The sequence below is a fragment of the Sinocyclocheilus rhinocerous genome, unplaced genomic scaffold (assembly GCF_001515625.1).
Source record: "Sinocyclocheilus rhinocerous isolate Xijiao unplaced genomic scaffold, SAMN03320098_v1.1 scaffold46, whole genome shotgun sequence".
In the NCBI taxonomy this organism is placed as follows: domain Eukaryota; kingdom Metazoa; phylum Chordata; class Actinopteri; order Cypriniformes; family Cyprinidae; genus Sinocyclocheilus; species Sinocyclocheilus rhinocerous.
In genome coordinates, this window is record NW_015633191.1 from 67,760 (window position 1) to 92,311 (window position 24,552).

The 24,552-nt window shown below is 35.4% G+C and overlaps 1 protein-coding gene across 6 annotated transcripts in view; it reads right to left on the minus strand.

The window, feature by feature from the left end:
- The window catches only part of LOC107743820 (ataxin-1-like), a 106,650-nt gene that overhangs the window by 19,709 nt on the left and 62,389 nt on the right, over window positions 1–24,552 (minus strand). For 5 of the 6 annotated variants that reach the window (XM_016557234.1, XM_016557235.1, XM_016557238.1 and 2 more), the window contains one exon: window positions 13,688–13,788. The gene's annotated coding sequence lies outside the window, so the exon portion shown is untranslated. Of the gene's footprint in view, window positions 1–13,687; window positions 13,789–19,512; window positions 19,530–24,552 lie in introns of those variants that run through there. The other variant, XM_016557239.1, reaches the window with a different exon arrangement.

The window sequence follows — 24,552 nt, forward strand, 5'->3', positions numbered from 1 at the left end:
CTTTCTGTATGTATATATATATATATATATATATATATATATATATATATACTATTTCAGTACATTTAGTTTTTTATTATTTCAATGGTTTTCTATGGTTTTAATTTTAGTTTCAATTTTTGTTTTAGTTAACTAACCCTGCCTCAAAATAACCAAAATATGGAATATGAATATGGAATGAAAACACACAAAGTGTGTGCAGAACTTTGTGAATGAGGCTCACTCAAGTTCTGCATGCACAGACTCCATGTGGGCCTGCCGATGAGTCAATTTAACGCACGGCTGAACGCGTCCCTATGGGCCGGGTTATGGAAAGTATGAGGCAGTCAGAGGTTGTCAGTGCTTTGAGCTTGGGCTCGGTCATTAATGCGAGTTAATCTGAAGCGTAGCGCATGACGGGCACGCAAGGAGTTCCCTTGTTAGGCAACAAAACAAGCGGCATGGTAAGGTCTGTCTGTTGCCATGGCAACAAATTAGCTATGCTCTCCATTTCTGGGCCTTTAGGGTAATTCAATTAGTTTTTGTGTGTTTACTCTGAAGCGCGCGCAGTCACCTGAGAGATTGATAAATGGACGGGGGAGAAGAGAGAAACAAAGATACAGACAGAGATTATGAGGACAGACAGAAGCAGAGTAAGATAAAAGAGATGGTGACAATTTGAAACAGAAACGGCAGATTAAAATCTCTCGCTCTGGAAATCTGCAACTGCTAACAACCTGATATCAAAATATTCCCTTAATTCATTCTTTACAGAAGATGAAACTGCTCTCTACAGCGGAAAACATCTTCTTCCTCCTCTCTACAGATTGCAGTCATTAAATACGTGAAAGACTTGACAATATAAAAATATCAGATTCCTATTTGCATTCAGAACAGGTTTACTTTCTCTTGAAACGCTGTCATAGGAGTCCTGAATAGCGTTATATGGCAGCATTATTCAAGAAAGACCTTCAGTTCTTAAAGACTGTCAAAGTGAAATGTTTAGCAACTGACAACCAATCATAAACTAAGCAGTGCTTGTCTTGTAAATTATTGAGCTTTGTATAGTCACAGAGATGATCACTTCCTGTTTTTAGTTTCGGCATCTGAGGAAAGTTAAATAGGTTGAACACAATAGTACTGGCAAAACAATTCTGGACAGATACAGAATGATGTGATACTAATTATAAGACAATCAGTGCGTTGTTGTGCTGTACTTATCCATGAAATAAAATAAAAAAAGTTAACCCAGTTTACAAAGTTTAGTGTGAAATTTCGAAACCTGACTATCCTGGACTAAAGCTGTGTTCATACCATGTCACAATTATTGTAATTATAAGATGGCAATTCAGATTCTACTCAGAGCTGCTGAAATACTCAGACACGATTTCTTTCTATGGCAATGCCCATAACATCACAGAGGGGTCTAATATGTGCGGCTTTACAGTTGATGACAGCGAAAACTTCATCACTACATTCACCTCTATATGCTATTTCACAATATCTAACATTAATAATAATATAATATAATATAATATAATATAATATAATATAAATTTCAGTTTAATGATTTCAAGTGTAAAAAGCTTTATGGAGTTAACAGTGTTTGCATCCCAAGGTGCATCTGGTCTTGCAATCATCCGGCCTAATGATTCTAACATGGTGAATGCCCAGACTATCACAGGCACATCTATTTTAAACTGTTTCTTTTATTAATATGCTTCTTGGAAAGCCGAGTTAAAATCAAATCCAAGTGCAATTATCAGTCGTTTTATACTTGACACAATCAAGTAATCACAGTATGTATAAATAAACATGGAAAAATTGTATTCATATATATAGCAAAATGCACACACATGAATACAGAGTTATAGTCTTAAAGTTATACTTCTATAAATAGAATTCTGTTTGCCTAATGCACAGAATGATCCGTTTCATATCCCGTGGAATGCTAAGGTGTTACTCTTGGGGTTTGCCAAAGAATTTGTTAAAAGTTCTTTCTGTGTCACTTTCTGTGTGGAGTGATTAAAAATCCACTCAAATGAAACTTCACAGGAAAGCTCTGCACCATTCAGTGGAATGTACCCACCCTCTCATCGCCAGATGTGGCCTTTTACATGCACGCACACTGAATGGTTTCAGACTGATATGCATTTTCAGACCTGAATAGCAGCAAGCCTTTGATCGCACCTGCACGAGAGAGGCTGTGACTCCCTCCGACTGTCTGCAGTTCAGCTGTGGCTTCCCTCTCTCTCTTCTGTCGCTGTCAAGCGAGGGATCAACTCCAGAGACGTGTCGCCAAGGAGACACATGAAAGGCTCTATACATACGCATTATGCGCACTTTTTTTCTGGCATCATTTACTCACACTCATGTTGTTCAAAACCTGTGATTTTCTTTTCTTCAGTTGAATGAAAAGAAGATATTTTGAAGAATGTCCTGGCTGCTCTTTTCCATATACACTACAGGTCAAAGGTTTGGAATAATTAGGATTTTTTTTAAAGTTTTTGAAAGTCAGTAATATTGAAAAATAAAACCGTAATATTGTGAAATAATTTTTAGATTATTAGATTTTAAAATGCCATTTATTCCTGTGATGTCACATGATCCTTCAGAAATCATTCCGATATGCTGATTTGCTGCTCAATTATTAATAATGGTTCTTACTGGAAAAATCTTGAGTTAATAAATTTGCTTAATATTTTTGTGGAAACAGTGATACTTTTTGCAGGATTCTTTGATGAATAAAAATTCAAAAGCACAACATTTATTTGAAATAGAAATCTTTTGTAACATTATAAGTGTTTTTACTGTCTCTTTTGATCAATTTAATGGGTCATTGCAGAATAAAAGTATTAATTTTCTTTTCTTTTTTCTTTTTAATCTTGCTTAACCTTACTAAAATATTACTAACTGTTGAATGGTAGTGTATCATGGATTCCACAAAAATGTTAAGCAGCAAAAACTGTTTTCAACATTGAAAATAATAATAATAAATGTTTCTTGAGCAGCAAATCAGCATATTAGAATGATTTCTGAAGGATCATGTGACACTAAAGACTGGAGTAATGTTGCTGAAAATTCAGCTTTGCATCACAGGAATGAATTGCATTTCATTAAAATAGAAAACAGATATTTTAAATTGTAATATTTCACATTATTACTGTGTTTACTGTATTTTTGATTAAATAAATGCAGCCTTGTTGAGTCTAAGGATTTCTTTCAAAAACATAAAAAAAAAAAAAATCATAATTATTCCAAACTTTTGACCAGTAGTAGGGAAATAGTAATGAAAGTAAATAGGGCTGTCAAAATGCTGTCTAAATTGCAACATAAATGCATCATAAAAACAATCCACATAACTTTATAATACTTTTATGATACTTTTAGTGTATTTTAGTGTCATTTTAAAGCGTTATATCTCCAGTTCCTGGGTGAACCATTCCTTTAATCCAGTATCTCCTTCTCTCCATCACTTCTATAGTCATGCGGAACATTCTCCCTTGCTTGTATCACCGTCATCTGCCTCTAAGCACTAACAACCCAACAATGACTCATTAGCTGGGTGAATAGACAGATTGGCACAGAGAGAGCAGTGCCACAGTCATACCCAGCATGCCCAGCAACATTACAGAGTGGAGCATTAACCCCATACTGATCCTTGAGGAGAGAGGAATGACTGCAGATTAACTTTATGTGCTTTTTACTGAAGCGCCTGCAGCAAAATGCAATGGCCGAATGCTGAGCTAACACCAGAGAGACCACAACGCTTCAGTCAGAAAAGTAGTAGTCGGCTCTTAGTCTGGTGTGGGTTGTGCACTATTACACAGAGAATTCCTTTTCATTTGCAATTCAGTGCCTGAATTTGAACTGCAGTAGCAAGCAGATGTAGACATGTAAATGAAATTTGAATTGAAGGAAGTAATGTTGCAATCAAATGAATGAATTCAAATGAATTCAAAGAAATGCATGCTGTGGTAAATGTTGTTTTTAATAATACATTGTATTTGTCTGAAATACATTTCTAACATAACACTGTTTGGGGATGTTTTCAGGTACTAATAATTCAGTAGTCAAGTACTTAAAGGGATAGAAATATTTGTCTAAATACTTCCAAAAACACTAGATCATAGCAGCACAACTGTTTTCAACATTAATAATAAAAATAAATGTTTCTTCCAAACCAAATCAGCATATTAGAATGATTTCTGAAGGGTCATGTGACACTGAAGACTGGAGTAACGATGCTGAAAATTCAGCTTTGCATCACATTAACAAGTTACATTTTAAAATATATTCACATAGAAAACAGTTATTTTGAATTGTAATAATATTTCACAGAATTACTGTTTTTACTGAACTTTTAATTAAATAAATGCATTAAAAACATTTAAAAAATCATATCAACTCCACAGTAAGGTAGTGTACATATGATTTCATTATACTTAATAAATTAACTTTCACAAAATAAATATTTCAATGTTGTTAGCTATATTCATTGTTTTAAATATATGTAATACGTTTACAAAGACTACTCATGTTACATTACAAAAAATGTGAGAAAGAAAAACAAAAATCAGGAAACACAGGATATAATTAGTCAAAATTCATCATGCATTTATTCATGTTTTGTTACAAAAATATGTATGATCATGTTAAATTTCTAAAATAACTCTTTTCCTATAGTATATTCAATTAAATTCACTGTACATTGCCCAACCTTGGTGTTTTTCTGTTTTTTTATATGTTCCTGAAAGCTCTCTCCACCACAGAGAACCTCATTCTCTTTTTCTGATGAGTGTAATAACGTGGGAGGGGAAAGAGAGAGAGAGAGAGAGAAGAAGAACAAGAAGACAGGGATGGAATGAAACCGTAGATGAACAGAAACTCAGTCCTGGCTCTGTTCATTCTCTCTCAGTGCCAAGTCTGAGGGTGTAACTATAAATGTGAGTGAGGGAGGTCTCTGAGGTCGGCCCAGTCACTGAACAAAAATACTGACATATGACTACCTAGCTTAACGACAATAAACCATAGATTTTTACTGTTTATATAAAGCTAATTATAATTACTACACACTAACCCTCACTAACTTTTTGATATGTGGGTGAAAGTGAGAAAGCCAGGTTTAGCTCCAGAAACTGGATAAAACCTATATCAAATATAACAAATATAACATCAAATACATATCAAGTCAAAAGAGCACATCTCTATAATATTGTTGAGTCAAGATACGGCTATGATAGATCGTTAATATGTTCTGGGTGTTTTCTAGTTTTAGTGCTAGTTTGCTAGAAGGTGGTTGCTAGGGTGTTGCCAGGCTGTTTCCAAGGGATAGTCCACCCAAAAATGAAAATTGTGTCATCGTTTACTCATCCTCATGTTGTTCCAAACCTGTTTGACCATTTTTCTTCTGGATTGACATGAGGACGAGTAAATGATGACCGAAAAATAAAAAGATATTTATAAAAAACTTAATTTACAGTAGTTTAGACTAATGGCCATGTAGCAGCACTCTATTATAAAGGTTAAACGGGCTGCTAAATGTTAGCTTTGATATTACATGAATCTATCATGACTGTATTAATAAGCACATCTAAACGGAGGTGATATTGTCATGGCGCTTTCTGCTTTGTGACATTCTGACTAATACTAGCACTGAATGACCTCTAAATCTGAGTCACAGAAATGAATAGCTCTCGTCTCTCCTTAGAGACAGCTCCACAGAGCCAAAGCTTCAACTGCATTTAAAAAGTGCAGATTAGATGCACATAATTGCAGACGTGCGCTGGAGTCTGGTTATGAACTGAAATCGATTTCACGCATTTGTTTGTCCTTAGCACAAACAGTTGACGGTGCCTCTGTGTCCTGTCCACCGTTACGTGTCCTTCTCGCCTTCCCTCCATTCACAAGCCATCCTAAATCCGCCACTATGTGGAGTGTGTATCAGTGTGTGTGTGACGGATTACACCGAGGCAAAGCACTGCTAAGCCCCACTAGTACTCGATAATCCCACAGGAGTGTATACACACATTCTCGCAGAACACGCTGACGTACTGACAAAAAGAGACTGAAGATAAACACACTTGTGATAAGTAAGAGGCAGAGCAACACACACATGCTCATAGTGAAGACTGTGTTCCATTTCACACACATAATCTTTAATAAATATGCATGGAGATGCATATGAGACAAGTGAACTTTAATTGGTCAAAAATCAAACTAGCTCAAGCAAAATACACAATTACATAATCACTAATAAATATATATTTAAAAAAAAATCAAAAGAAAGCAATCTCCTATAAATTTGAACAATTCTGGAAAAAATTTATTTTTTATATATAATACATTTTCAGAAATAAATATTGTTGATTGATATTGTTGAGTGATTATAACGTTTTGAATGCTAAAAATAACATTGCAAAATTCATGACTATTATTAGGTATTATCAGCAGCATATTACGTTTATTATTAGGTACTATGAACAGCATATGATTATTATTAGTTATTATGATCAGCAGCTTTGTTTTAAAAATATAGAAACAAAATTTCATCCTTAACTATTTTATTTTTATAATACATTTTTTATAACAAATCTTCAATTAAAATATGTTAAGTGATCGTAACTGAATGCTAAAAATAACATTAAATAAAACATTTTATATGATAAAAAAATATATTTATTTTTTATTGATAAACTGTTTATCAATTTTATCAAATATTGTGGTTTTATTTTTTGTAATGCTAAAAAAATATATATAATCAAAATTCATGATTATTATTAGGTATATTATGTTCCTTGTTAGGTATTATGAGCAGCACACTATGATAATTGTTAGTTATTATGATTAGCATATTACAAAGAAGCTTTATTTTTTTTATTTATTTAAAAAATTACATTTATGATCAAATATATAAATTTCTATAATAAAATATAACGGAAAATAAACTGTAAAGTAAATAGAACCTTTCAAATGCTTAAAATAACATTAAAAAGGGTACAGTAATATGTATTATGAGTGTATTACAAGCAGTTTATACGCTCCTAAAAAAATTTAAATGTGTTAAACTGCATGAATAAGCACCAAAGTAAATTCTAAAATAACTTAAGATGCAAAGTGCCAACTAGCGGTCTCAGACGGCTCGAAACAGTATATAAATTATATCATTTATAAAATAATTACACACACACACACACACACACACACATATATATATATATACATACACATATATAATTATGTATATATATATATAGTAATAATAATAATAAGTAATAAATAGCATTTTTAACCAAAGAAACACCTTAAGTGTGTCCATGCATGGACTGGAAATTTACACACTCCTGGCTAGCTTTCTGCTTCAGTGCACCACAAACATAATAACATATAACACGCAGCCGTACAGCAACACAAACCTCAAAGTTACAGCCCATTATCATGACTGAACTGCTGAGAAGACCGACCCCTGCATACGAACTTACAGCTGCATCACGCCAAACCTGCAATGACCTGCAATTTATGACATAAATGTGGACCTCCAACAAACACACTCACACAATATGCACCAAAGCACAGCGTGAGGCCCTGTTCAAAGCTATTCACACACTGTGATCCACGAGAAGTCTTTATGTTCCTGAGAGAGCAGGCCAGCAGGACTAAGGATGGATGCTCTTTGAATTGTGGCAAAATGGGACGACATGCAATTGTGTTTGGGGTGGCCTTGTTTGGCTCCACTGTGCCGGCCAAACTAAGACAGACTGAAGGGTTGCTTTGAAGACACTGCTGTGATCCATAACAATACCCACGTCTGCCCACACAGCACAGATTGGCTGATGTCCTGTAAGCAGCAGGTCTGGGACACAAAAATGTATTGGAAACGCTAAGATATGCCATGCTAATGTATGAATGTCACTGCATTAGATAACAAATCAAACCCAAGTGGCATATGCAAAGAAAAGAGGTTAAAACTACACTTTTGAGTCATTTTTGCCATTTCTTTATGTGTTTTTATTTTTTAAAGAAATTCTGTATTTTTCTGCTTTTAGTAAATAAAAGGCGCGTCAAAGTGTATCAAAATATATGTGATAATTTCAGGGACTATTATTAGCTACATTCTACAGCATTTACATAATACATAAAATAAAACTCATTAAATAGTTACTGTAAATCAAATTCAACCTTTTATCATTGTACGAACTGACCTAATGTTTCAGGAAAATTTCACAGTGCAGAGCGACAAACAGGCTTTCAGGAAAAATGGTGTGTTTGTTGTTGCTATTTAGCATTTTGGAAGAAAATGGGCGATTTAAGATTAAATTGTTATTTTAAATGGTTATTTAAGCATTTCAAAAATGAACCTCTTCTTTTTGTGAAACATTTTGCTTTTAAATTGTGCTTAAGGTATCTTTCTTTAAATTAAATGTCACTTAGTTTTTATCATTTTTGTAATGCTTTCCAATAAACAATATATACTATTATATCATTTATTAATCTTGATTAACATTCGTTTACGTATACTAATTGAAATTCAATATTTCAAACTGTCTAAATGACCTTTAGTTAATATATCATGAACAAACATAAATTAATATTGAACAACAGCATGTTTAAAAATTAACATTAACCTAGATTAATAATTGCTGTAAAAATTGTTACTTAATGATAATGCATTAATAAACGTTAACCTTATTGTACAGTGTTACTGGTATTTTGCTATTTAATGCAATTCCATTCATAGATTTTTTGGGGGGACAGCTATATATTCCATTCTATCCCTATTTAAGATTTAATAAAATAAAAAAACAATTAAATAAATGAAACAGTGGTATGACTGACATAAGGGTGATCAGAATCTTAAATGACAGAGAAAACAGATCGCTGGTCAGGTCTAAATCGTAACACGTGCTGTTATCTCTCAGCGAGATATCTCCCATTCTGCTAGCGCCCTCTTTAGCGGTCCTGTGATCATTCATTCATGACAAATTAAACATTTAGATAACACCAAGGTAATAAATAGCGGGTGAGAAATGAGTGTGACAGGCCAGCTCCCCATACAGTCAGACCACCTCCTCCGTAAACAGCACGAAACCCAGGAGCATGAGAATCACGCGACCTGGTGCAAACGTGAAAGAGACTATTGGGATAAACACGGCCTGGTTTGGACCGCAATAAAAGACCCCTAATGGTGCTTTGACTATCTACGAGCGGAACAAACAAAACACAAGCTTTTATTCTCGGAGTTCATAAAAACCATTTCATGGTTTTCTGTAATTTTGACTATCTACGAGCGTAACAAACAAACACAAGCTTTTATTCTCGGAGTTCATAAAAACCATTTCATGGTTTTCTGTAAGCACCACCAAAGTCATTTTATGGTACATTTTGACCTTTGCTGTTGCTTAAACATGCTCTGTGATGTGGGTTGCAAAGCAGGATACTGATGATTATTCATTGTGAGTAATCAGGTCGACAAAACTCCAGCAAATGTCAACACATACACTCAATACATCAGGATCAAGGACAAACGGAAGCTAATAGCAGCAACACTTCTCAGAATATTACTTCGCACTGATTGCTTGGCTCTCCTTCTCCTTGACCCTGCTTTCAAAGGATGAGATTTTAAAAATAACCTCTGTCAACCCGCATGTTGAAAAAGTCATTGTGAATTACATTTTCGTCATGTAATTCATGTAACATGACACTAGATGTGACTTATGTGTCTTCTGCATCGAGCTCTTTACCTCTGACCTTAAAGCTCGTGCACACCGGAACAGGGTCAGCGGGGTCACCTTTCACACACGCCACCAAATCCCTGGCCTGCTGGAGCTAGTTTGGAGGTATAATATAACATATAATTGGTTTCCAATTATATTTGAGCTGCAGTCAGTAATCATCCGGGCTGGTAACATGTAACTAAAGAGTTTGAAGATAACATCAGCATTTATGTCTAGTGTAATGGAATGTTAATCTTTGTAAAAACAATTTGTGAATACAAGTACTAAATTCACACTGTTCGTATCTGATGTCTAGATTTTCAGCAGAAACAGTCTGGCCTTTTGGCCCAGTGTGTCAGACATAAGACCTCTGCCACCTGAGCATAAGAAAACAGTTGTTGTTTGGTTTCAGACGCAGCTTAAATATACCACTTCGGTGATTAAAAAAGCAAAAGCAAACATTTGTGCTCTCAAGTCCCTAAAGGCCATTCATTATAAGAGGTTGTTTGGCTAAAGGATAAACATGCGAATGTGTGTGTGGATTAAGAATGAATGTATTATTAGAGCGAGCATTAGTGTATTGTTGAGTATCAAAGTAACTTTAAGTCTAAAGTTAGTTTGTTTAAAGTTAGTTAGTTTAAGTGAGCGTTAGATGACATCAAAATTGTATATCTGCCAAAATGAATGAATGAATGAATAAATAAATAAAAACCCTGATAACTTATATGTTGCCAATATATCATGTATCCCTTTAAAATTTAAAATCAGAAATAAAATACAACAACGTCCTTAAGCCTTAAAAAAATAAAAAAAATAAACTGCATTTTTCACACAATTACATCTAATGTGACAGAAAATTCTTAAGCTGGATGGTTCTACTGCTATGCATTTGTAAGGATTCAGATGTTTTCTGCAAACAATGAAAGCAATTATGGGCGAGAAGGTAGGAAGATGCTGTATATCACAGATATCGACAAACACGTGTAGCAGATGCAGATTATGCGTGATGCACATGGCAGCTGATAAAAATGAACACACACACAAACATCCCCTAGACCAGTTTGAAGTACAAAATATGACCTTGATTACATAAACTACACCTGCAAAACACTCGGACAATTGCAATACCACCATATTGTGTCAGTCAGTCAGTCACTATCGCAATCTTCCTTAATTTTATTGCCAAATCCTTGCTGATTGCCACCGTTAGGTCAAAGGTCAAATGAATTTCGAGATCCTTTCTGGGAGAGCAACATCACAGCATGTCGGAGAGCTGAATGTTTATTGCTCGGACCTTCTTAAGGGGCTTCAGCGAATAAGGGCCAATGTGCTGAGAGACATGTTTATGACAGCAGTGAATGAGGTTTGTGTTATGCTGAATCTCTCGAGCTGCCATTCAAAACTGTTCAAAAGAGGAAGATGGAAAAATTGAAGTATGAAACATGTTTGTGTGAGAATGATTGAAATTAAGAAGTGAAAAGTGTGTGAACTTACGTGGATGGTTGGATTCCGAGGTGTTTTTGTGTTTATGCTAGTAATTTATTTATTCTCCCTCTTTCTAGAAAGCGCTCCGCTGAGATCACGGTGTGAAAGGACACAGTTTTAAGTGCTGAGGGGGAGAGGGACTCAGGCACAATGGAATGCCACTGCTACTCCTGCCAAGAACACTTTTCCCATGTGCCCGCGAGCCAAGACTTCCCCCAACAGCCAAGAATAGCACTGCTGTCCTCGCACACTCACCAAACTCTCTCACACACACTAGGCAAACGCAAGGCTGGGTTCTGCAGCACCTGAACTTCAAAAGGGTCATGTGTGTAAGACACACTCCTGACAAGAAAACATTAAAATGACAACCAAAGGTTCCTAATAGTGGAAAAAAGCTTCTTTAGATTACTGCAGTGCTCTTCACACTAAAAAACTGTTCACTGAAAGGTTTTTTGGGGAACCAAAAATGGCATCACTGTGAAAGCACTTATTTTTAAGAGTGTAGGGAAATGAAGATGACTAGCTTAAAGGGACAGTTCACCCAAAATCCTTTATTAACTCTTTTGTCGTTCCAAACCTGTATGACTGACTTTCTTCTGTGGAACATCAAAGAAGATATTTTGAAAAAATGTGACTTCTTTTGTCCATACAATGAAAGTCAATGGGGTCCAAAGAGAAGAAATACAGTACATATAAGTTTGGAATGACATTGGGATCAGTATCGACTATCCCTTTAATGTTTTCATAAGCACATCATGCTTTGATCTTGCAGATCTTTCATATTTTTATAATGACATAACATGCATCTAAATGGACTTTGATGCATTCCAATGCACTCACAACATCAATTTGTCATCCATTTGGGCTCATTTAAAAAAAAAATGTCTTTTGAGAACTAACCAACAGGAAAAACACATCGCCGAAACCCACCTTTGCCATATTAACACTTAACAGAAGATTAGGACATTCAGAACGCATTAGGAAGTGCAGCAGCATGAGTGTGATGAATTGCTATGCTTCACCACACGCACTAAGAGGCCAGTGACCTTTAACTGGAGAAGAGCTTTTACTCTAAAAGCCCATGATTGGTTAGAGGAGCCACTGGCATAGTAGAGCTGTCTGAGATGAAAAACAGAGTGAGCGAGACATAGAGAAACACAGACAGAAGTTTCCATTAATTACCCTCAAAATGAGCTCTTATCAAGCCTTTCATAGGCCTGCCTGCGAGCTAGCGTTGCCTGTGTTACAATTTGTCTCTAGTTCCCTGAGTTTTTGAGTATGCACCAATATATTGGCCAGACTAATTAATCACCTCATATTTGGCCAGTTTTAGACTATAAACTGCATCTGTTGCTGATACATTTTGGTATTTGCCCTTGTGTCAGTTTCGATATCTACCATCAGCCTTGTCATTGATTAATGGACTAATTTAATACAACTTTTTATTCTATTATAAGCCTATCACTTGAAGCAAAAAACGGAACTGAAAAATTAAAACGAATTGGTATGTTTTAACTCAAGCTGCATGAACTCCACAAATTTTTGTAAAACATGATGGTCATATTACCCAGAATTCTATCCACTGTATCATAACTTGGTCAAAATCCTCAAACTTTCTGTTTATGTGAAGGCTTAAATGTAAAGCAATGGGCAAAAAAGATGTCCACTTGCTTGTGCATGGTTCTAGGGGCAGTTTACACCTGAACATTGAACAAAATGTGTCTGTGATACATGTATTCCACATTTACAGTCTTTCGCTTCATTTAAAAATATTAATACTAATACAATTATAATAATACTAATACCAATAATATGTACATATATATATATATATATATCATATATATATATAAACAACAGCACTACCATTTCAAAATTATACTTCAAATCCTTTGCACCACAATGTATATTACACCAGCAGGAGGCACTTAAGGGATTAATTCACAAATCAGAAAAAAAAAGCACAAAAACAACAGAAAAAATAATTTTATGCACATAATGCAATGCACTTAAACTAGAATAGACTGTGCCTACACTTGAGAACATGGGCCTGTTCACATACACACATATCTCATATGAACACATGTATTATTTGTTAATGAGACACTTAACCGCCGTCTACGAACGACAGTGTGTGAGCATGCTACAGTAAACCTGCATGTTACAGTACGCCTGCGACCAACCGTGCTTCAAGCATGAATCATTAAACCAGTGTTGTCCCAAGAGGCTTGCGCTAGCTAGCTTTTTCCTGGAGGTGTTTTACGTGAAAGCACGGCTTTCAGTCCCAGCTGTGTTGTTTGGTAAACAGCTCTGTTGCTAGGCAGACCTGTATTATTGCTCCACCAATCAGGGCCTGATTTGACGGGTGAGTAGGACACAGCTTAAGCAAGAGTTATTTTTACAATTGCGCTCCAGATAATGCCTCGGCAGGAGTAGTAAAATGCAGAATTAAAAGTCACTGCTATCAAAAGGCATACGTGTGTGTGTGTGCGTGAGTCCTTTTGTCGTACCTCATTCAGTTGCCTCCGGTGTTTCAGTGAGTGTTGTGGCCCATTGAAGTCGTTACAATCCCAACGCGACTCGTAGTCTCAGTGCAGGCCTCCAGCACAGCCTGTGGACACACACAAACACACACACACATATTACTCAGTAATACAGAGCCAGCAGTCTGTACAGTCACAAACAGGACACCTTCCTACCCTTGAATTCCCGTCCTGTCCTGAGGCCGTGAACTAAGCGCAGAGCGAACATGCTCCACATACAGATGCACTCAGGTGCATTTAGTCTAGTAGTCACTCTCATACTACTGCAACTCTGTCATCTTGCAGGTCCACTCCCTTTAGACGCTCACAACACAGAACGGACCGCTATGGAAACCGAGTAACAAGACAACACAAAGGCGGAGGTGTGGGTGTACAGTGAGTGTGCTCTTTAAATAAAGACGGTCCTCATAAGAGCTGCTCTAAGATCAGCGTCGAGCTCGCGAGCGCGTAGAACGAACCGTAGCTGCTGCTAGACTTTGGTTTCTTTCAGTAACCACCTGCGGTATTCCATAAGGCATAAAGCGGGAATGACATCACATCCCTCAACTCCCAGAAGCACAGATCTTAGATCAGTATTCAGGAGTAGGGCTCTGCAGCACAGATTGCAGATTGCAGCAAGGAAGCTGTGTATCATTTATCTCTGGGGCATTACGTGAGAAATAAACTGTTGCCTTCAGAGGATTAGATAGCAGCAATCTATTTCCAAGTGACATCCCCTCTGTTTATGTAGCATTTGTGTTGCAACTAGGGATGTGCAAAAATATTTTTAAAAGTTGACTAGTCAACTAATCTCTTGTAACTGGAAGCCTTGTATAAAAGGCTGATTTCAGGTTCACCTCAGACTAATTTCTAGCATTTCTTAGCAATCACAAACATCAAAAAAGTGCCAGATAATGCTCTAATGAATGGAAAAAAGTAGGGGTCTCAAGATGTTTTTTTTTTCTTTAAAGATGGACTGTTTTTAACTAGACATGTATTTTAGTCCACGTGTGGTAGCTAGCTTTGAGATTATATACTGTACACAGTAGTTTAAACCTGAATGCTGACCAAAATCACTTTTAGCAGATATATGCATTTCAAATTTACAATCTTTCTCTCCACTTTTTCACCACATACTAGCTACTACTACTACTACTACTAAATGTAAAAAAAAAATATATATATATATATATATATTTAAAATAATTAAATAAATTATACATTTATTTAAATATAATACATAATTTATAATATATTTTATTAAGATACATGCATTTCAAAATTAAGACTTCAATAAAACTAAAATAAAAATGTAAAATAAGTAAACATATATATATTAAATATCGATTTAATAACTATAGATCTATATATTTGTTTATATAATGTATTAAGACATAATTTATCATATATTTATTAGATATATGCATTTCAAAATTCAATCTTTCTCTACACGTTTTCACCACATAATAATAATAATAATAATAATAATAAAGTAATTTAAAAAAATCAAATAATTACAAATATATAAAATTATTTAAATAAATATTTATTTAAATATAATTTATTTATACATAATTTATAATATATTTCATCAGATATATGCATTTAAAATTAAATCTTTCTCTACATTTTAATGGCACAAAAGAATAACAATACTAATAATAATTACAATAAGAAACCAAAAAATAAATATAAAATAAAAAATAAAACAATAATTATATAATTCTATACTTTTATTATATGCATGCGTTGTCAAATTTACAGTCTTTAGCTACACTTTTATGCCACAAGATGCCCATTGTCACCCATCCCCTAGCTGCACCAAGGAAGCAGGTTTTATGGCTTGAGTGAGTTGTAATGTTAATGAGGAAGGTCATGGTTTCATGTCAATGTTATTTTGTGCTTTCTTTGCGTTAGTGTTGTCAGAAGTACCAATGTTAATACCAGTCGGTACTGAAATGTAAAAAATGTGAGGATAGCAGCATTTCCCGCTAGCATTTTGAGCGCTGTTGAGAAGATTCTTAAACACCTCTGATTGGTCATTGTGTTTACGTGCTCAACAAGATATATCTGTGATTGGCTACAATGATCATCGCTTCTCGCTCTTCACTAAGCGTGCTGATCATTGTAGCCAATCATATCTGTTAAGCACGAGAACACAATGGCCAATCAGAGGTGTTTGAGAATTCGCACAACAGCTCTCAAAATGCTAGTGGGAAATGTTGGTATCGTCACATTTTTTTAATTTCAGTACCAACTGGTACCGACATTGGTACTTTTGACAACACTACTTTGTGGTGATTAACAAGTACACACTTCTGCCATATCATCCAATTCTGCAGATTAATTATCCTCTGTACTGCTTTGGCAACATTGTATTTTGGCAGTCGTGCTGATAAAGCATCATTGATGACAGAGATAGAGCGAGAGAGAGAGAGAGAGAGAGAGAGAGAGAGAGAGAGAGACCAGACAGATGGTCACAGTGGGTGGGTGCAGTAAAACTTGTGACAACAGCCATTAGTGCTACAGGAGTCTGAGACAGAGGACAGATAGTGGGATGTGTGAACATGTGAACGAGGGAGAGAACGAGTGAGAAACCTAAACGCAACAGAGGAGAAAACCAAGACATAAGTGCTATAGACAGTCAACACAACATTATATGTAGACATACAGACCATGCTATAGCATCAAAACATGCCACTTTGCTCTGTCTTCTAGTTTCCTATGTGCGTGAGAAGCTCTGAAATACATACATCATATGTGGTCTTATTGTAGATGATTCATCAGTGTGTGTTATTTTTAAAAAGATAAATTTTTTGCTACTGCATGTTCAGAATAGCACACTACAATAATACTCAAATATACTATGTTCAGTATAGTATGCAGCAATGCATGTATGTATGTCTGGAATCTAATGTTTTGTGCATAACTGAGATTGTTGTGGTGGAATTACACTGTTGTAGTACTAGTACTCACTAAAACAAACTGATTTAAAGAGGATCCAGATGCGGTTAATTGTCAATACCATTGCACTAAAATTGAACATACTGTATAGCAGATTTGACAGCTTGAATATCTTACCTCAAAATGTCTCTATTCCACAACTCAGATGAGCTTCAGAGCGCTGCTACGAGCACACCGTGAATGATCAATCTAACCCAGAGTCATGAGGAGATCTGCATTACTACAGTGAGAAAATTATTACACCAGGTGCTGTTCATCAATAGGTAACCAAGCATGATACTAATTCCAATGAATCTATTTTGAATTTCCAGAAATCAGAGGTTAAAACAAAATCCTATGGCTGCATGGTTATATCAGATCTATTCAGCTGTTTTAGTATGTGAAAAAGACATCTTCAAACACTATTACTGTCACTTTAATGCCTTTTTCTTATTTCATGTGTCACATGCTTGTGGCTGTGGTCACAAGTCATAAACAGCAATGGGGTAATACTGCAAGCTCAGTCTTTTTATGAGACTCAGCTCGCACTGCCAGCATCATTTAAACATTTCCTTGAATGTCACTTCCCTCAAAGTTACAATCAGCTCTAGCTCTAGAAGGTCTATCTGAGGCCGTGGTGTTGGGTAAACAAGACTGCCAGGATCACTCAGGTCAGTGTTTAAGGTGACATGTATGTGTCGAATGAGAAAAAAGAACAAGATGGTGTACTTACAGCTTCTACTACTTTTGCAATTGTCAGCCAAACCTTGACTTATTTGGTTTGATTTAACACATGTAATTTCTACTGTACCATTGTGGATTGTACCATACTTCTAAGAAATGACATATTGCTTACTTTGTACAATGTGTTTCAGAGGTGACATACTGCCTGACAGATGGACAGACATACCGGAATGAGAATTTTTTGTTACCATTTTCCCACAGAAGTCCTTTTAAACCTCTGTGAAATATCTTTGCACCTCAGGCCAGCAATGTTTCATCCTCTATCGAGAGTATCAATGTACATCTGGATCTCTGAGACTGTTAACATTGATAACCAAACCTAAAACAAAGACCAGAAATAGATATAGGAAGTGACACTAAGTGGAAACGAATTTTTTCAATTCCACATGTTTTTGCCACTAGCAGAAATGAAATGAAGTTGCTGTATCTTCTCTGTTATCACTCACCAGATTTCTGTTAGAGTCTGTTAGGGATCAGATCACATCAGCAGCAATGAACGCATACCTGCTGTTTGCACTTTACTAAAATTGCACATTTCAGCAACAAGCCTGTATATTAAACTTCACTATAAACAACTCATATTGCACTATAGACCAATTTGGAGTAGACGTCACAGTTACGTCACTTGCAGCTACGCGCGCATTGTGGTGGCAGAAAAACATTGGGAACAAGTGGAGGGAAACGAGTAAAATCCATGGAATAAGAGAAAAAAATGTATTGTTGTGCCCTTGGATGTCACAATCGGAATGCAAATCATTTTTATCGAATACTGTCGTCAAAGACGCCATTTGAAGCTAAACGCAGACGTTTAAACGGACAGACTAAGGATGAAACCTGCTGTGATTACCCTAGTTTTAAAGCATAAATTTGATTTAAACAATAGGTCTACATAATATTCACATATGCAGTTCATAGGGGATGTATTGTATTAGCTCTGCAGTTACAGCATGAAATAGCCTACTATTTAAAACTATAACATTTACCTTTTATCTCACAATTCTGACTTTTTTTATTGCAAATGCAAGTTTATATCTCTTAGTTCGGACTTTATGACTCAATTTAACTCAACAATTGCAAGTTTGTTAAATCTGAGGGGGAAAAAAGCCAGAAGTGTGGAATTATAAACTCAAGATTTTGAGCCAAGGGGAAAAGAGAGAATGACAAGTCAACTGTTCTTATCAGAATTGTGAAATATAATCTCAGAATTGCGAGAAAAAAGTCTGAATTTTGAAATATAAACTCAGAATTACCTTTTTTTATTCTTTTATTCCATGGCTTCCGTAGACTGCTACTATAACACTCTCATTTTTTGCCACCAGATCGACTCCGCCCACAAAAAAACATCATCACTGTTTGCAAACACCAAATTGGTCTATTTGTGCTACAGACATGAATAAAACCTCAAATCATGTGGCTTGTTAAAGATACAGTAGGTGATCAGCAGAGGCGGACAGTAACTAAGTACATTTACTTGAGTATTGTACTTAAGTACACTTTTTGAATATATGTACTTTACTTGAGTATTATTTTTTCTGGGAACTTATGACTTTAACTTCACTACATTTGAAAGACAAATATTGTACTGACTGTTGAAGGTGAAGGTAAACCCAAAACTCTATATCAACCACTTCCAAGAAACCACACAAAGCAACCACATTAACAACCCATCAGAATACCTCAGCAACACCCTGGCAACCATCCAGAACACCCTAACAGCCACATCACATTGCAGAGACAACCCAGAACACCCTATCAACCACAACACAATCAATTAACAGCTCAGAACACCTTAGAAACTACATAGCAACCACCCACAACACCCTAGTGCTGTGTCTGTGAATTTCGCAGACTTCAGAAAACGTAGTCATTTATACCTTCAGTTTTAGAGGGTTCAAAATGAAACTGTCTTGGTATCACATTCATCATATAAAGGTTCAGCTCTTATTCTAATGCTGCTTTGCCCTCTCAAAATCCCTGATTGTAATCCCTTAACATCACATGGGAAATTTAATATCAGACTGAAGGAAAATGATTAATTCAGACATATATTAGATATCTAATATTGCCAGCAATGCAACATACTCAGGCATGCATTCACACACAAACAAGATCCCTGTTCCCTTTACCTGTTTATGGTTCTTAAAACAAGTTTGTATTCTCATGCAAGTCTGCTCCACAAAGTCCATTTTAGAGTAGAGTAGTGTATGTGTATGTTGCACAACACAGTGCAGCGTGTAAGGTTCCCATGAGCAGATATAGGACAAGCAGTAAGCCAATACCATCCTTGTAGCGGAGCTTGGTTAGCAGGGAAAGAGACAAAACACAGAAAGAGAGGGAGAGTGAAGAACAGAGAGGATGATGGGGGATGATAGATCAAGAGGATCCAGGAAGGTTTAGGGGTGAACGGCCCCTTTGCAAAGGGCTTTAATTGTCTGATAAGTGGCTGAAATACCACCATACTTCCCTATAAACTGCCGGACCCAGCCGGGCCACATCTGTGTGAGGAGGGAACAGAATTAACTTTTTTCCACAGCTACCAATAGTGGGTGCATTGAGAAAGTTTTATAATTCACATGTTGGTGGCTTAATATCAGAAATATTGACCATGTAAAACAAACAAATGTTGTTTTAATCAATTTTTGCCTCAGATATAAGTGAGTCACAACAGATGACTCAGTATAAGCAGATTGGAAAGATTGTTTGTTATAACCAAAATGATGCAAATATTTCACCAGACTGAAATTTAAAACTTTATTCACTTATTAGATGCATGACTACATTTATGATCAATTTTATGAGCTTTTGCAACCTTTTTGAAGCTTGAGAGCTTAGTTTCCCATTCATTTATGTACACTACTGTTCAAAAGTTTGCCAGCAAGATTTTTTTATGTTTTTGAAAGAAGTTTCTTATGCTCACCAAGGCTGCATTTATCTGATGAAAAATACTGTAAAACAGTGATATTGTGAAATATTATTACAATTTAAAACAACTGATTTCTACTTTAATAAATTGCAGGCTAATAATTGACATGAAATAATTCATATTAATTAATTAATTAATTAATTTAAAAATAATTAATTTATTAAATGCGATGCAAAGCTGAATTCTCAGCAGTCATTACTTCAGTGTCACATGATGATCCATCAGAAATCATTTTAATATGCTGATTTACTGCTCAAGAAACTTGTCTTCTTATTGTTGAAAACAGCTTGGTTTCATAAAATGAATGATATATTTTTACCAGGACTCTTATAAAGAAAGTTAAAAATAACAGTATTTATTTGAAATCTATTTTTTTGAATCATTATAAATGTCACACGTTCATTCACTCATTCATTTATGAATGAACAAAAAAAATCTTACTGACCCCAGACTTTTGAATGCTTGCATGGAAAAAAATAACTAGTATAGTTTTAAAAAATTCTCTGTGTTCCACTGAAGTCAAGAGTAAATGATCGAGAGTAAATGATGACAGAATCTAAGAGGAACTATTCCTATAAACCTGTGTATTCATTCTGAAACGTGTTGAACAGGCCTAATCAGACCTATTAGATAATACAAAGGCATATTATGTCAAATCAAGCCAATTAAATTTACACATATGAATGCCTCATACCGCTGTCATAAGGTGCACCATATGCTTTGCACACAGAGTAATCATGGTGCTTTTCTTCTACAGATGGAAGTGGCATAGCAGACACCATCTCTCTTTTCTCACCGGACAGAGAGGAAACAAGATGGAGTGCGTCAAAGGAATTCAGCAGCAGGTGTGTGTGTGTGTGTGTGTGTGTGTGTGTGCATTAGAGGACAGCAGGGTGAAAGCTTTCCTTTCAACCTACGGAATCCAGCGCACGCACGCACACACACACACGCACACACACACACACACACACACGGCAGCGCAGTGAGCATGCTCAGTTGCTCGCTTCATTCAAGGTCAACACTGAGAGGCAGGTGATGACATCATTACTACAGCAGCTCTGTTATTTCACCGATCAATAGACAAGCAGCAATGAGTTTATCTCAGCTAACGCCAGATGGTTGGAGCCACCCAATGAAAATCCACTCCCCAAATACACATATATATGCCAAAAAGTGCAAGCAGCCGTGCAGCGAGTGCCTGTGTTTGTAATGATGAGAAATGACTTCACACAGTCTCGGTGCTGAGGGATGCTCCCTGTTTCCACAGCAATATTACAGTCTATTCATTCCACCATTTAACATAATGAGACAGGACTAGCTTATCCAGCCAGGAAAAAAGCAATATTTATACACGAAACAAGTGCAGAAAACCAGTGACTCATACTGGAGGATGGATGTCTCTGTATAATATTAATGGAAGACGGCTTTGGCTCATACACTATAATATTATTTAATAATGTGCCTTACATCTCTGGAAGTGTGTGTTTTAGAATACCATATTATAGGGTGCCAAATGTAAAAGAAAAGGTGCTACAAAAAATATTTTCTCAGATGTAGAGAAAAAAAACTGCTCAATTTTGCCACATTTAAATTTCCCAAAATAACAACTGCTTAAAGGCTTTATTACTACAACAATATAATATTTTTATTATTATATTTGAAATATAACAAAGACACAAAAAAGCAGTAATTTAAAAGGGGCCATTAAAGCATTAATAAAAAGGAGCAATTTTCATATAATAGAAAAAAATATGTACATACTAAAATATGAAAGACAATATACATCAGTCTAATCTGTTTTTAATCAAGTAAAAAACTGCTCAATTTTGCCACATTTAAATTTCCCAAAATAACAACTGCTTAAAGGCTTTATTACTACAACAATATAATATTTTTATTATTATATTTGAAATATAACAAAGACACAAAAAGCAGTAATTTAAAAGGGGCCATTAAAGCATTAATAAAAAGGAGCAATTGTCATATAATAGAAAAAAATATGTACATACTAAAATATGAAAGACAATATACATCAGTCTAATCTGTTTTTAATCAAGTTATAGACTATACACTAGAGCTGTGCGATATTGAAGAAAAATGCGGTATGCGATAACTCATTAAATAATGCGATATTCGATATGCGATACGATAATGCTTAAAGTGCCACATGCTCAGATGAAACCAAGAGTTTTTATGTACCAAGAGTTCCTGTAAAACCACAACAAATTCCTTGTGTTTGCGCACACTTAAGTGGTGAATAAAGCTCATTCTGATTCTAATAAGAAAGCACCCCTACAACAACTTCTGAAAGTGAACGGTAGTGTTTTACTCAAGCATTACATAAAAATGTCATTTTAACATTAGTGTAACCATTTTAACATGAGTTTAGGAACTGAATAATAAAAAGGAAAAATAAAACACTGCGTAGTATTTACTCTTTGAATTCAATAAGCACTGATTCTTATTTAAGCTACAAAAGTTATTTAGGTAAGAGCAGTGAGTGATTTTCTCTTTGTCTTTTGTTCATGACCCCAAATATTGCAAGCTGTAGCGATATGCATATTGCGATATGTACATTTGCGATATTTCGATAATTTCGATATATTGTACAGCCCTACTATACACCATGTGTAATTAGCATATTTTTGAGATTTAAACAAATCTCATTTAACATTTCATATCAGGGATGAATATTTACACTTACACTACTGTTCAAAAATTTGCCATTACAAGAATAAATTATAATTAAAAAATCTTAAAATAGGAAACTTTTTATTTTGAATTGTAATTATATTTCACAATATTACTGGTTGACTGTGTATTTGATCAAATAAATGCAACCTTGGTGACCCTTTTAAAACCAACCCCAAACTAGTGAAAAGTAGTGCAGATTTAAGATTATGATTTATATTAAAGCATAAATATGTGATAAAAAAATTTAAACTTAATTGCAGGGCTATTTTTGTAGTGCTCATTATTTTACATCCACCACATACCATATATCATAAGGTTTGCTCTATCATGCTACTATACAAAAAAAATCTAGTTCATTTTTAAACAATCAATTTTGATTAATAATTAGAAATTGTTAATGGATTCAGCAGACATGCAGTGCTCCTCAGAAAATGCTAAGAATTTTATCAGGGCAGTTGAGCATAGATACCTCAGCAGTAGATATAGTCACAAATAAATCATGACAAGCGCAATCGTGTCATTAACAATCACAAAGCCTATCACTCAACCTACAATCACCATTCAATACGCTCCCTTTGTGCAAAACTACTGGAGAGGTACAACAGGAGGAAGGGAATTGGATATCTCTTCTACGCACTCACACACACACACACACAAACTCATTTACAACTGCCTAAAAAGCCACTCAAAGCTCCTGGTCACACTCAAAGTAGTAAAACTCAATCTGTGACAGGTTCATTCAGGGCCGTCTTTAGGTCATTGTGAGGGACTGATGGAGAGATAGCTTTGTGCCTCCTGCGTTTCTCCTGCTGTGCTCAGCTGGGACAAATGCAGCAGTAATGGATAGTGTGAGGGGCAGGTACTTCTCTCAGGTTACCGTGTCGTACCCCAGGCTGACCTCATTCATTTTAACTTCTCTCGTTCTCTGTCTGCCTCTCTCTCTGTCAGTGCTGAGGGAGTCATAGGTGCAGACAAGCATCACTGTCATCCCATCATGTGTGTGTGCTTTCGTTTGGCACTGTAAGCTTTTTCTGTAATGGATTTGTTTACCATCGCCTGCAAACAAAACTTTTGAAAGCTATTTTCAACAACAGGATTACTAGTAGCAGAAATATGAGGAATAGGAACATGACATAGCTGTAAATATGTCAATATATTAAAAGACAGAGCAAAAATGTGTGTGTGTGTGTGGTGGGGGGGGGCTTGAAAAGCTCTAAAAATGAGAAATGTTGCTTTGGCAACTAACTGAAAGTTAAAATGAAGTCTAAGTCCTAAAATTACTAAAACTGATAAAAGCACATAAGTAAAACTAAAATTAAAATGGAAAAAATAAAAATAAAAGCTATTTGAAAATATAAATAAATACTATAACAGTATAAAAACTAAAGCTAAAATAACAAGGCAGGCAAGGAAGGCTGAGCGTCATCAAAAATATATTCACAAAATTTATTTTGAAAAAAAAAAGTTCAAAAATGAAATTAACAACTACAATATGATAAAATTAACTATTTTCATCAATTTACTTACACTGTAAAAATGATTTTTCAAA